The sequence below is a fragment of the Diabrotica undecimpunctata genome, chromosome 3 (genome assembly GCF_040954645.1).
Source record: "Diabrotica undecimpunctata isolate CICGRU chromosome 3, icDiaUnde3, whole genome shotgun sequence".
Lineage (NCBI taxonomy): Eukaryota > Metazoa > Arthropoda > Insecta > Coleoptera > Chrysomelidae > Diabrotica > Diabrotica undecimpunctata.
The window spans coordinates 36,718,743-36,733,512 of NC_092805.1; the positions used below are offsets into that span (position 1 = coordinate 36,718,743).

The window sequence follows — 14,770 nt, forward strand, 5'->3', positions numbered from 1 at the left end:
TTCGTTGGTTGTTTGTTGAGACCTCTGTTTGATCTGTCGTTTTGACTCTTAAGACACCAAAAATGAGTCTGTTCAGAAAGTTCGCTGGGAATGAATTCTCAAACATGATCGTGTTTAGTTTTTTGGAGCCAGCTGTTCTATACTCAGAACGTGACAAGGTGATAATTTTCTACTTTTCATATTTAATACTAGAGTGTTCATCATCTCAAAAATATTATTAAAAATTATCCATTTAAGAATTTTCAGAAAAGTGTAACAAGGCATCACTGAAACCCAATTTGGATTTAGGAATGCTATGGGTACACGAGAGGCATTATTTGAATTTAACGTCCTCATGCAAAGATGTATGGATGTAAACCAACCACTCTATGTTTGTTTTATTGATTACAATAAGGCGTTCGATAAGGTCCGACACAACCGTCTTATACAGTTACCTTAAAGATAAACATATTGACAAAAAAGACTTAAGAATAATAACTCATCTCTACTTTAACCACACAGCAAAAGTCAGAGTAGGTAAAGAACTTTCGGAGGAAGTAGAGATAAAAAGAGGCGTAGGGCAGGGTTGCATACTCTCTCCCTTATTGTTCTCTATATTCGGAAGAAATAATTAAAAAATCACTCGAAAATGTAACAATTGGAATAAAAGTCAACGGCAGAACCATCAACAATATCAGATATGCCGATGATACTATACTAATTGCAGAGAATATACAAGATCTACAGACACTTTTAGATAATGTAGTAATTGCTAGTGAGGAAAGCGGACTAACGCTTAATGCTAATAAAACAAAATTTATAACAATTTCCAAAACACAAGACATTTTAAACATAAAAGGGGTTCCAATAGAAAAAGTAAAAAAATACTGATATCTTGGTACAATTATTAATGAAAATAACGAGTATACAGAAGAAATAAAAGTGAGAATTGGACAAGCTAGAGCAACATTTAATAAGATGAGAAAAGTATTATGCAGTAGAGACCTTAGTTTGCAACTCAAAATAAGAATATTACGTTCATATGTGTTTTCGGTGCTGCTGTATGGGGTGGAGGCCTGGACCTTAAAGAAAGACGTGAGCGATCAACTTGAAGCATTCGAGATGTGGACCTACTGAAGAATATTAAAAATAAGTTGTGTAGACCGAATAACAAATGTTGAGGTCCTCAGAAAGATGACAAAGGAAATGGAAATCATGAATACGATTAAGATAAGAAAGTTACAATATCTCGGCCACGTTATTAGAGGGGATAAATATGTGTTGCTATAAACCATAATGCAGGGAAAAATACAGGGAAAACGAAGTATTGGAAGAAGACGCATCTCCTGGCTCAACAATCTGAGAAAGTGGTATAATTGCAGTTCCGCCGACTTGTTCAGAGCTGCAATCTCAAAAGTAAAAATAGCTGTGATGATTACCAACCTCCTTAGAGGAGACGGTACCTAAAGAAGAAGAGGTCATCATCTTAGATAAATGTGCTGAAAAGTAATTAATAAACCTGTTGCTACATATTTGCTTTCTGTATTATTCTGTTTTTAGAACGTTGTTTTTATCTCGGTGCGACATCATATCCAGAATTGCCATGCAGTTGTTTTTTAATTTTACTGTAAATTTCAAGTCTGGGCAGTGACTGTTAAAGATGTATAGTGTGTCCATCTTGTCTTTTGGGAGTGCAAGAATTAAGTCGCCCATGTATCTTTTTAAAAATGGGACATTAAACAGGAACTTGATAATACAGCTTTCAATTAAGTCATCCAGTACAGAGTACAAAGTGGCATAGTATTGGTGATATTTCGTTTCCCATTGGTGATGTTTCGTCTCGAGTCAAATATAAAGGATAATATTGTTACAAATGAATTAAAATTTATTGGGCTGTGTTGTGAGATGATTGTCCATTGTTTTTCTATAGTATTCATGATTTTCTGAAACGACAAGTTGCTGAACATCGAAACTCACCAACACATAATTTGGAGAAAGTTTGAAATTGTTGATAAAGGAGCTGAAACTAAATGAATCTTTTATATAGTTAATCATTATTTGTGTTGTATGCATTTGTTAATATTTCTGTTAAGAACTTGGATACTTTACTGGTTGAAGAATAAATGGATGCAACAAATTGTCTCAAAAGGAAATATGGCGCTTCATAAGAGGTCAAAGAACGGAGGTAAAGGAACATATAGAACCAAAACACATAGAAAAGGATACGTGGATTGACTACCTAAAACAGCTATATGCAGAGAAAGAACAAACTACGCTAGATTCGCAAACACGAGAAATTACCACAAATGAAAAACTTATTGAAGAACAGAAAAGCAGCAGGTAAAGACGGGATACCAAACGAATTACTGAAATATTATGGAGAAATATTAATATTAATTAATAAAATTATTTTCTTTCTTGGTCTTCCTCTTTTTTTTGCCCTCGGGTACTTTCCAAGCAATATTCTTGACTAGTCTATTACCTTGCATTCTTTCTAGATGACCGAGCCATTCTAGTCTACGTTTTTTCAGCACTACAAAACTATAATTAGACCCATTGTGGGTCTAATCTATAGTTTTGTATACTCTTATTTTTGTATTACGAGATATATCTTTGGCCTTAATTATTTTGCTCATGGCTCCAGCACACCTGTTGCTCTTGGTCAGTCTCAGGTTGATTTCAGTTTCTTCCTTACATGTCTGATCAATAAGAGTACCTAAGTACATATATTCATCCACCTTCTCGAATTCTACAACTGATCCATCCTCCACCTCCAATTTAAAGGATCCCCTGGTGTTTATTCCTTTTTTGCTCGAGATCTCCGTGTACTTCGATTTATTAATATTAACTTTCAGTCCCATTTTAGAGCTTTCCCGAATCAGTCTTTTTGCTATATTTGATAGTTCTTTTCCATTTCTTGCAATGAGAACCACATCATCAGCGTATGCTAAGCATTGGTGCTCCTTGTATAAAATAGTACCGGACCTATTTATCCCACTAATCCTTACAATTTTTTCTAGAACTATATTGACTAGCAATGTAGACAACGGGTCTCCTAGGCGAACACCTTTTTTTACTTCGAATTCTTCTGAGACTGTACCGTTGCATCTCACAGCACAAATGGTTTGTCTAATTATCATTTTTACCAATCTTATTATTTTTTCTGGCACTTGGAATTCTTTTAGCGTTTCTATTAATTTGTTTCTGTCTCTTGTATCGTAGGCGGCTTTGTCATCAATGAAAAGTACTTGTGCTGAAATGTTGTATTCATAGCAATTGGTCAGCATTTGTTTTAGCATAAAAATTTGATCGGTTGTTGATCTTTCTTTCCGAAATCCTCTCTCGTATTCTCCTAGACTCTTCTCTATATATATTTCTAATCGTTTTTTAATAAGTATGGCGAGTACTTTATATATTACCTCTAATAAGGATATTCCTCTATAGTTTGCGCATTCAGTTCTATCTCCCTTTTTGTGTACAGGAATTATAATCGACTTATTCCATTCTTGAGGCATTTCTTCGGCATCCCATACTTCTAGTATTAGCTCACCAAGTTGGTTTATTAAGGCCTCTCCTCCATATTTTATGTTCTCTGCCACAATGCCGCTCTCCCCGGGGCTTTTTTGATTTTTCATATCTTTTATTATTTCTTCAATTTCTTCTCTTGTGGGCTTTGGTATTTTTTCTATTACTATTCGAGGTTTAGGACCATTATAATTAATAAAATTATAAAACACAATAAAATACCGGAAGAATGGAGAACGACCGAACTAATTCTTCTATTCAAAAAATGAGATAAAAAACAGCCAGAAAACTACAAAGGTATAAACCTGTTAAATACTACGCTAAAACTTTTTTTTTCGTAAGGGTTTTCGTAGTGGAAGATAGTGTACATATGCAATATTCGTTATAAAAAGCAAATTACTGAGAAATTGCTAGAGTATAATAGACCAGCATTTCTGTGTCTGATTGACCTAAAGAAAGCGTTTGACAAAGTAAGACTCAAAGATGTAATCCATCTTCTGTATAATAGAGAAGTTCCCCTAAATATTATAAAAACTATCGAAAACATTTACCAAAACAACAAAATGGAAATCAAAATAGATAGACAACAACATTGAGCCCCATGCTCTTCAATTTAGTTTCAAAATTCTTCAATTTAATTCAAAAGCGTTAACAAAGGAAGAGGATACAGAATGGGAAACACAGAAATAAAAATGCTCTGTTACGCAGACGACGCAATATTGATAGCCCAAGATGAAGATAGTCTGCAAAGACTGGTCCACAGATTTAACACAAGAGCAAAAGAATTTAATATGACAATCTCATCTCAGAAAACTAAAACAATAGTAGTCAGCAAAGAACCAACCAGATGTCAAATAGAAATTGATGACATCAGTATTAAAGAAGTAATGGAAATAAAATACCTGGGAATTACACTGTCTAGCTATGGAGGCCTGGACAAAGAAGTGAGAGATCAAGTACAAAAAGCAAATAGACTGGCAGGATGCCTTAATAACACTATAAGGCGAAACAGACACATTAACACTGAGATGAAGTCAAGAATTTATGAAGCCAGTGTAAGACCAATAATGACATATGCCTCAGAAATAGGACCCGACACAGCCACAATCCAAAGGCTACTGGAAACGGCAGAGATGAGAGTACTGAGAAGAATTACAGTAAATACGCTGAGAGATCGAATGACAAGTGAAGACATTAGAAGAAAATGTCATGTACAGTGTATAAATGAATGGACATAAAATAGAAAAAAGAATGGAATAACCACATAAGCAGAATGGAGGAGACCCGTGTCGTCAAAAAAGCAAGAGATAAGTCACCAAGAAGAAGAAGTATCGGACGACCGCGCAAAAGATGGAGTGACAATCAATAGAGATATTAATCCGCCAATGAACAAGCAGAATTGCTATAAAGAGAAAGAAGAAGAAGAAAAAGAGAATAAATAGATGCAACAATTGGTCTCATTGCTAGGGGTGGTTTATGTTTTTTTCGTAGAGAGTAGAATCTAGGTCTCGGTTTTATTGTTTTAAGTTTTACTCCACTAGAAAACTAAAAAACTAAATGTATAGTGATCAGTAAAGAGCCGCGTAGATTGAAACTAGAAATAGACGGCAAAATTGTAGAACAAGTAATGAAATTCAATTATCTAGGAGTAGAGATCACTAGTGACAGGGATATAAGAACAGAGACCACGAGGCAAGCATCAAAAGCGGCAAGAGTAAGTGATTGCTTCCGAGAAACCATATGGAGAAACAAATATCTGACCACGGAAAGCAAAATGAAAGTATACAAGACAACAGTAAGACCAATCCTAACATATGCAGCGGAGACAAGGACCGATACAAAAAAGACGAAACAACAAATCAACAATATCGAAATAAAAGGGTTAAGACCAATAGCGGGCATATCATTAAGAGACAGACAAACCAACAGAAGTATACGCGAACAATGCAAAATTCCAAATATTAACAGGTGGATAAAAACAAGAAAAAAAACTGGAACGAACATGTAAACCGAATGGGACCAGATAGATTAGCGAACATCTGTAAAAACAACAAGCCGCATAGCAGAAGACCCGTTGGAAGGCCGCCAAAAAGGTGGAAAGATAATGTACAGTCAACAACGACTGAAACAGAATAAGAGGCAGACAAACAGGAGTAATCCTAGTCTCACAAAGAAGAAGAAGAAGAAGTTTCTCTGCAGTCGTATTCCACTTGTTTTGCCACATAACAATATTTTATTTTTAATAACCGCTTTTATATCACTCGCTACTACTTCACGCACTATTGTTGCTTTGGTGCTGGTTGTTGCTTCTTTAGCATACAAATCTGCTTTTTTATTTCCGTATATGCCTACGTGTAATAGAACCCATAATAATTTAGTTTCTAATTGGTGAAGAAAAAATATTTCTGATTTTATTAAGCTGGCAATTAGATGTTTAGAGTATAACTGTTGGATGGTGTGGATGGAACTTAGAGAGTCTGTAATTATTATTACTTTGGAGTAATGTGTCGATTTTGCAAATCTTACTGCTTCCAAGATGGCGTACAGTTCGGCTGTAAGGATGCTATTAAACGAAGATAATTGAAAATTTTTAGCAGCGTTAGGAGATATAACTGGATCTCCTATCGTTATGCTGGTTCATTATCTCAAGAAAAGCTTGTTTAATGTAATTGTGGTTTATTTCAGTTTTGTTGTATTTAGTTAGGTCAGTATTCAGTTGAAATGGGGAAATTGTCCAGGGAGGAATTGTTTTGGTATTTGATGCAAAGAAATCTGGTAGTTGTATCTTAAGGTTATTTGTATATTGTCTAATCCTTGCGTAAAAAGGTTGATCTTGTCTCTTATTACAGTATGTATTAGGGAAACGGCTGACTTTTTGTATTCTTCGTATTTTTCCTCGGACTAATTTATGTATGTATTTTGTTTTGTCTATTTTTGCACCGCATTTGATAATCTTCTGACCACTTCTACCTATTCCGCCTGTCTTAATTTCAAATACTATAACAATATCGCCTGCATAAGCTAGACAATGATCTTTTTTGTAAAATAATAAGCCTGACCTAACATTTGCTTATCTCATTGCTTTTTCTATAACAAGATTAAACAATAAGCATAATAAGAAAAAAAATCATGAAACCAAGAAGAAAACTAAGAAAACCATTCAAATATCTATTAATACAATAAAAGGAAAAAGAAAAATCTAGAACAAAATATTAAAAAAAAACTAGACACAATATTTTTTGTGAGGAAAAAGAGAAAATTATTACATATCTTACGACAATGAAAACTTAAAACTACAATCCATTAAAAAATTTAATCTTAAAACTTATAATTTATCTTTAAAAATAAATTCATTATTGTGGACCACTTTCAAGAGATTTATTGTATTTGTAGACTCTTTGAAAACGATGGCCGACAGCCATTGTTACCGAAATTCGGGGTGTAACCATAGACCACAGGCCCTATGAGAGGTACCAACACTTATCTAAGCCATATAACAGCCCTTCTTTTCTACGCGGTCACATTCCGTGATGGTAGCTAGTCATAGACCTAGACCAATGGGTTGGCGGATGGTGAAACACTTAATCTTTATAGATAGGAGGTTGTTTTGATGGGTCGGGAGCAAGAATTTGATATGGGGGGTCAACAAACATTTAGTTTTTGAAACCAATGAAATAATTAGTTTGCTGTGATTGAATATTAATATTTTATGATTGATTAATATTGCTAGTGTCAGTGTCCTACTAAAATATAAACAAAAAATACTAATGTTTAATGTTTTTAAAAAGTTTTATAATTTAGAATTAAAAACACCAGGGAGTAGTTTTTTTTAATATTAATTTATTTGACTTCTTTAAAAACGAAATAGATTTAACTGAATTTATATATTATTTTAAATAGGATCAGACCATATTTGATTGTAAATGAGAATAGCAGTTTATATTTTCTTTAAGGTTTCGATTTCCAATCCATTTTCAAAAATTTTAAAATGCAAATTTAAAAATTGTAATGGAAAAAAAATTTTGAAACAACTATTAATTTTAAACAAAATTATAATTTTATCTATCTGTATATATATATATATATATATATATATATATATATATATATATATATATATATATATATATATATACAGTGCTTTGTTTGTCTTCAGTAGGGAACCATCTCTAAATGGAGCCAAATGTCCGTTTAAAAATTTTTAAATCTTCGTATCTACGAATATGAACATTATTTTATGCAGAGTTTGTGTGTTTTTTGTTTTTTTTTGTTAAGTTAGTTTTAAGCAATGAGTAAAGTTTACAGTAAGTATATAATAACATCGATAATATACTACATATTGAGTTAGAACTGATGAAGATTTAGAAATATAAAGCGAAACGTCTTATATATAATATGTATATATATATATATATATATATATATATATATATATATAAATATTCTCTCAATAAATAAGAAATTATAAATTCATAAATTTCCCACGGGTTAAGAGTATAACAAATCATTACCTTTTCTGGATATGTACTTTAATATCTAAGGAGGATATCAGTGGCCACCAAGGGGTGTTTTGGGGTTTAACTCACCCCTCAAGGCCATATAAAGTAAAAAATATAGAGAAAAAATAAAGAATAGTAGGAAAATGTAACTTGTCTTTTACACACAATACAAAAAATCCAAAACGTTAATTTAAAGGTCGCGGCATATTATAATGCACGTATAGTTTCCGGCACGTAGCGTTTCGACTCAAGAAATCAGACTTCACGTTCACATTTTCATACATACAACGTTTCAGGTTGGTTCGGTGAAGATATGATCTCACTTTTCTCGACAAAAATTATGTGCAATTGCTCTACTTAACGATGAAGAAAGGACGGAAGAAAGGAAGAAAGAAAAAATATTATTGACATTTTAGAATATTCCAATTCGCTAACGATTTCTGCTTAGTTGAGGAGACATGTCGTGGAATGCAAATTTTAGATTCCCCATGTCTCTATTAACATCTTTATCAACGTCTGGCTATGCCTTGCAATTTTTAGAAGGCTCAGATTAAGGCAGTTATCTGAATTGTGTTTCGAAACTATTTTACGGATTTAATATCAGATGTCGCTATTGCGTCCGTTTCGAAGCCATTTTATTGTTGCTTCTTAAAGACAGGAAAGATTAATTTTCACGTTGAGAACGCCTATGAATAACTGTTCTGATGAGCTTTATTAAAGCGAAATACGTATAACAGATACATAGACGATTTGTACGTGAAATGAAATCTTGACTGTCTTTTTCATTGAATAGGATTCAGTTTGAATATATTTTAAATTTAATTACACCTTTAGTTAAAAAACAAAATACTACATTTAACGAAGCCATACATATCAAACCAAAGAGTATTTTTAAAACCGAAGAGGTATCACTTCCGTGCAAAAGTCCTAATTGTTTATCACTTTCGTGTTTAATTGTCACAAAGCAATGAAAACACAATGCATAAATGACAAAATAGCCTCGAAAATTATTTTTTCAAATACTCTGTATCAAAATAAAAAAATACCTAAATAAACAACGAGGGGAAAACGACGGACATCTAATTCACGTTATCCGTACCAACCGGTTACGACTCGTTACGTAGCCGTCGGCATCGGTAAAATATTGTTTTCGAATATACTGAACGGAAACGTTAGGTGTCTGAAACGCTACGTTCCTAACGGTGTGAATTGTTCATATTTAAAACCATTTAAATTATATTTTTCGGAAACTAAACACTATGTGCTGGAAACGCAACGTGCATGATAATATGCCACGACCTTTAATAATTAAATTACCTGTAACGACCTGTACATGCGAAAGGTTATTTTCATCGCTGAAGGTACTAAAGAAATTGTATTAGCAAAGAAAGACTAAATGGTTTAGCTTTGATGTTTATCCATCAGGACATTCAAATAGATGAAGAAGAGGTAAAAAACCATATGGCTCTAAAGCAACGCCGTTTAGACATTTTACTATAAATTTAATCTGTTTACAAATTATTATTTAAAATACAGTTTAGAATTTGAATTAATATTTTTCATTATATTTAGATAAAGATTCATGATAAGAGTAGACAGAACGAGCCTGTTCCGAGTAGCATGTGCCTACAGGACTGTATCTGCGGCGGCTTTGTGGACTATCACGGGTTGTGTTCCTCTGCAAGTGTTAGGAGTAGAAAGGAGACATCTCTATGAGAGAAGGGAGCATTTAACAACAGCCACAAAAAAAGAAGAAAGGGAAAGATGGCAAGAAGAGTGTAACAACACGAAAGATGTTGTCCAGTGGACCAAGATGCTGATCCCGAGCCTAAGGAACTGGATAGATTGTCTGTTTTAGGGAGTATCTTCATTGGTACAGAAAGACCGATACAGATAGGCATTTATCTGCGATATATACTGCGAATATTCCGACACTGTTACTTACACAATGCTGGAGTGCAATATATGTACAGTGGAGAGAAACAGAATGTATAGAGAAATTGGTATGAACCCTGTGACTGTGACAAAGATGATCGTGAAGATGACGGGAAGTAAGGAGGGATGGAATAGTGTTCACAATTACACCCGAACAGTAATTAAAAAGAAAGAAGAAGATAAACACCAACCGGACCAACGACAGAGATAAGATCTAGATAAGAGAAGGGAGTATTCCAAAAATGTCGTCAGCCTTACAGCGGCCATCCCACTTTCGGAGTACGGTACGTGCGACAGTAAACTGCGCACAAGTAAGAGAGGGTGGTTTTAGTTAAAGGGTAGGCAGGATATCTGATACCTGAATCTTTGGCACTGTTATCTTTAGTACTTTAAATTAAACTAGAACCCAAATTTTAAGGACTCAAAATGGAGGTAGCATAAAAAAATTTCGGTGTCCAACCAACCCCCCACCAGGAAAATTCAAGCTGAAACTTTAACTAAAGTACCTTTTAACACAACTTCAACACCTTTTTGAAAAAAAGAGCTTCATTAAAAGCTATCATTAACAACTCGATAGGCTGGTTTATTTGCTATCATGTCAGTGCAGCAAATCTTGAAGGACATGTCCTAGAATCTTGAAAAACTGTATACGATATCTTGGTCTAAGGCCCTATTGAATTTAGGATTAATAGGTGAAAGGTACCCAAGTTACAGAAAACTCTGGATATGTAGGTATGACGTATATTCTTTAAACTTTGCATATATAATGGGTGTTTTTTAGAGGTATAGAACTTTGAAATGGAATAAAACAAAGATGACTTTTTTAAACTGACATGAAATTGACTTTATTCGAAAGATAATCTTTTGGAATTATAATTTAAACATGATTTCTGGCATATCACTGCCACGGCTGGCTCTGACGTAGTCTAATTTGTAGGTCCAATTTTCGATGACTTTTTCCAACATTTATGGCCGTAGGTATATCGACAATAACGAGGCGAATGTTGTCCTCCAAGTGGTCAACGTTTCAGGTTTATTGGCGTGAACTAACGACTTCACATATTCTCACAGAAAATAGTCTCGCGGTGTTAAATGGCAAGATCTTGGAGGCCAATTCACGGGTTCGAAACGTAAAACTATGCGGTTACCAAACATTTCCTTCAATAGAGCAATCATGACCAATGATTACACCAGCCCATGAAGCACCATGTAATGGTGTCACAACATACAGTTTTATTTGTTGACGTAGCCATTCAACCAAAAGTGAGCTTCATCGCTATTCTTACGCGAGTTGGATTTTGTAAGCACGCAAACCAAGATCTTTCCGCAAAATTTTTCCGTAAAGTGGATGGACACATATCCAACTGCTGTACAAGATGGCAGATGTAGACTGATTCTGGTCTTGCTCTATCCTACGTCCTACAGCAGCAACAACTTATTCTGTACGACGTCTTTGTGGGTACAATACGTATTATCACTTAGAGTAAACGTGATGCGAAAACTTTCCATGGTTAATCGAAGTAATTGCTCTGATGGACGGATCACCAACTAAAAGACATAAAAAAGGTAAACATAAACGACATAAAATATATTAAGTTCCCTTAATTTTCCTAACTAGCGGGTTTATTCAGTTGAATTTGTCTGTCTGCGGTTTAAGTTTCATGTCAGCTAATATATTTTTATGTTTCAACAATTTTTTCGAATACGTAAGTATTTCGAAAAGAACCATGATTTTCAAAATAAAGCAGAATTTGGAAGAGATGTTTAGGCGTCAGTCTATGCATGTTAAAATGCCAACCAAACTAAACATAAATCACTTGACAGCTGTCAAAATGGCCGCCAGTTAAAAATGTTTTGCCAACTTTTCTATACCTCTAAAAACACGCTTTATATTTTCTTAGGACATAAACACAATGTCAAATTCGGAGTCAAAAGGTATAGAATCTGCAAAAATACATGGGAAGATATAGAATTGCATTTTCATAAAACATTTTCAGAAAACATTTTCATTTACCTATCATTTGTAAATAATAAACTTTACAAAATAAAGGAAAATGAACAACGGAAAAATAAACGAGACCCTGGAAAATTTACAATTGATTTCAGAAATTAAACAATAAATATTCCGTTTATAAAAGGACTGTCAGAACAAGGATAGAAAATAATACAACGTTTAAAAGAACCGATGCATTAACACCTCTAGGACAAAAAAATCATATTCGTAAAATATATTGTGAATGTTCAAACTTTTATGTGCGAGAACCTAATTAAGAATGAAAATAAGTACATCATTTTTATAAAAACAAATATCTGGAAATTAAAATAAATATGTTAAGGAATAAAAGAATATGAATGAAAGAAACAAGGATTTATAGATATCGGTGAGTAATTAGGTAGTTACTAATTTAAGGACTTATTTTCGGTACAATAGCAGGGTGAGACATCTATTTTACATCTTGAAATTTGCGAAGTAGATGACGAAACACCGCTGAGAGAACAAACATACAAACCATTTATTGAAGAATGAAAAATGTACATGTGGGTGGACAAACCTGTCCAGTGGTGACATCCTAAAGTCGATAATGAAGTCAGTCGACAACACAACGTCGAACTATTGGTTAACATCAGAAAAAACGTTTTCCGGAACAAAGTCTTTAACAAAGAATGTAAGGGATGACATGATTTTGTAGGTAATATACTCCATCAGAAATTGGTTACTAAATTTGATTTTTTCTAGACCAACTATCTAGATCTATTATAAACCTACTGATAGTGTACTGGAAAATGATAATTAAACATCTACTGGCTTCGTACACATACGGCCAATAATATGCCAGATGCCAAACTATTTAATAAACTAACTAAAAAAACAACGCTTTTTGATGTAGCAATATAATCTAATAACAATAATGTATCTGCATAATAAAAACAGCAATAAAATCGCTAAGTAAGTATAGCTAAACATAAATAAGGAAGCGCTGGAGAATATAAAGTGTCCAGACAATTCCTACAGTCATCTACAGTACAATCTCTCAACTATTGGTATCAATGTCATACAGCTAGATCTTGTTAAATATCTACGCCCATAAGACCATGCAAAAACCGGTACTACTCGTAACAATGCGACAATAATGGAAGAATCATCTGGAAAATATCTTTAACAACTCAAAAAATTTTATTTACACAAAGCACGATATATCAAAGTATTATTTTCTTTTACCACAAAAGAGGATGGCTCCAAATCTTGATGTGCTCTCAAAAATACATTGTTAGTGATACGGATTCTTAAGGAATGCTTTTTAAAATTGAAAATTTTAAAATATTTGTGCACAACTTCCGAACTAGTTTCTTTTTATCTTTCTAGTTCAATGAAGTGGTTGCTGCCAGTACAACAGTCCTTGTAGGTACATATACCTTATTTATTGCTGACTAAAGGATTGTAGAAAATACTAAACACGAGTTGAATTTAATTAACGAAAATGACAGTTGACAGATTAAAACGACAAAAAACTATTTAAAGAAAAATTATTTAAATATGAATTTTTTTGCTATAGGATACAGCTCATTCTCATCTAGATTTCGGGCTGATCCTAAAAGTGCTAAAATAATTTTATCACATAGGTATCTTTATACAAAAATATGCTTGTCATACAAAAAATAAATTTTGAAAAAGCAGTAAGTAATAAAGATAAAATGTCTGTATCAGATATAAATTTACAAAAAAAATTTAAATTACATAATTAATAATTTTTGCAATTAAGTCTAATCTCGCTGGATGTATTTAAGAAAGAAATATATCGTCCAGATATATTAAATCTATTATATTGTGCCCAAATTTTATTCTTAACGTGGTATTTCAGACAAGATTTAACCTGGTCCAAGATCTTACAAGCGAATTAACCTAAAAAATTTACCATCGAATTTCACCAATAATTGCAAAAAATGGACAATAGCCTCTTAGTATCTTATTTCTAAACGTATTTGAAGAAGTTTTATCGAAAAATTTTGTAGGTATGCCAAATATTTTAGCCAAAAATAGCAAATTAGGTCAAGAGAAAATTTTTCAAACACTTACCCAAAAACGAAGAAATTTCTAATGAAAGTTCAATTATATTTCGTTCACATTATTCACCAGCGTACTTAAAAGTCCAAATTCACAATTTCCACAGAGAAAAATTCACTTGGCAGTCTTAAAATTGGTTAAAAAGGCTTTGAACGAAAAACACTACACATATGAGGTCTGGAAGTATGTGCGAATTTACAGCCAGCGACATCTGTTGGAATACGGCAGAGGCGAATTTCGCGAATCTTACGCCTACGAACAGAGTTGCCAGCACACGTCGCGGATTCTCGCGACAAAGAATTTATAATTCGCGATGTGCTAATTTACCATAATCCTAGAACTAACTCATATTTATAATATTATCGATACTGTTATCAAACATTTGCTCTTAGAAGAAATTTGTTAAAAAAGCAAGCGGCTTATTTCCACAATTTCTTTGTTAAAATCATCATGTATAATTTTTCATTGGCGTGCTTAAAAATATTTCCAGCACTATCAGTACAGCAAAGATTGTAAAGTCAAGTAATGATGTTCGTACTTCTTAATATTCCACAATCCCAGAAAGTCATAAAATTGTTCTATTTATAAAACATTTAAAAATCAAAACGAATTATAAATTTTATTGAGAGTAGAGTAAAGTAATTATGAATTACAGAATTTATATCAGTGGGAACTTACAATAATATTTAATAGGGTTTAAGTAGGTACGACAATATGTGCTTGAATGTACAGGGTGTTGCACGTAGACCGCACATTAGATATCTCTGAA

At 33.2% G+C, this 14,770-nt stretch overlaps 1 protein-coding gene across 1 annotated transcript in view; it reads right to left on the reverse strand.

Moving 5' to 3' along the window:
* Positions 1 to 14,235, reverse strand: part of Fancl (E3 ubiquitin-protein ligase Fancl) — a 349,014-nt gene extending 334,779 nt beyond the window's left edge. Inside the window, exon 1 of the mRNA XM_072525735.1 lies at positions 14,014 to 14,235. The gene's annotated coding sequence lies outside the window, so the exon portion shown is untranslated. The remainder of the gene's footprint in view (positions 1 to 14,013) is intronic.
* Positions 14,236 to 14,770: the final 535 nt, after the last annotated feature.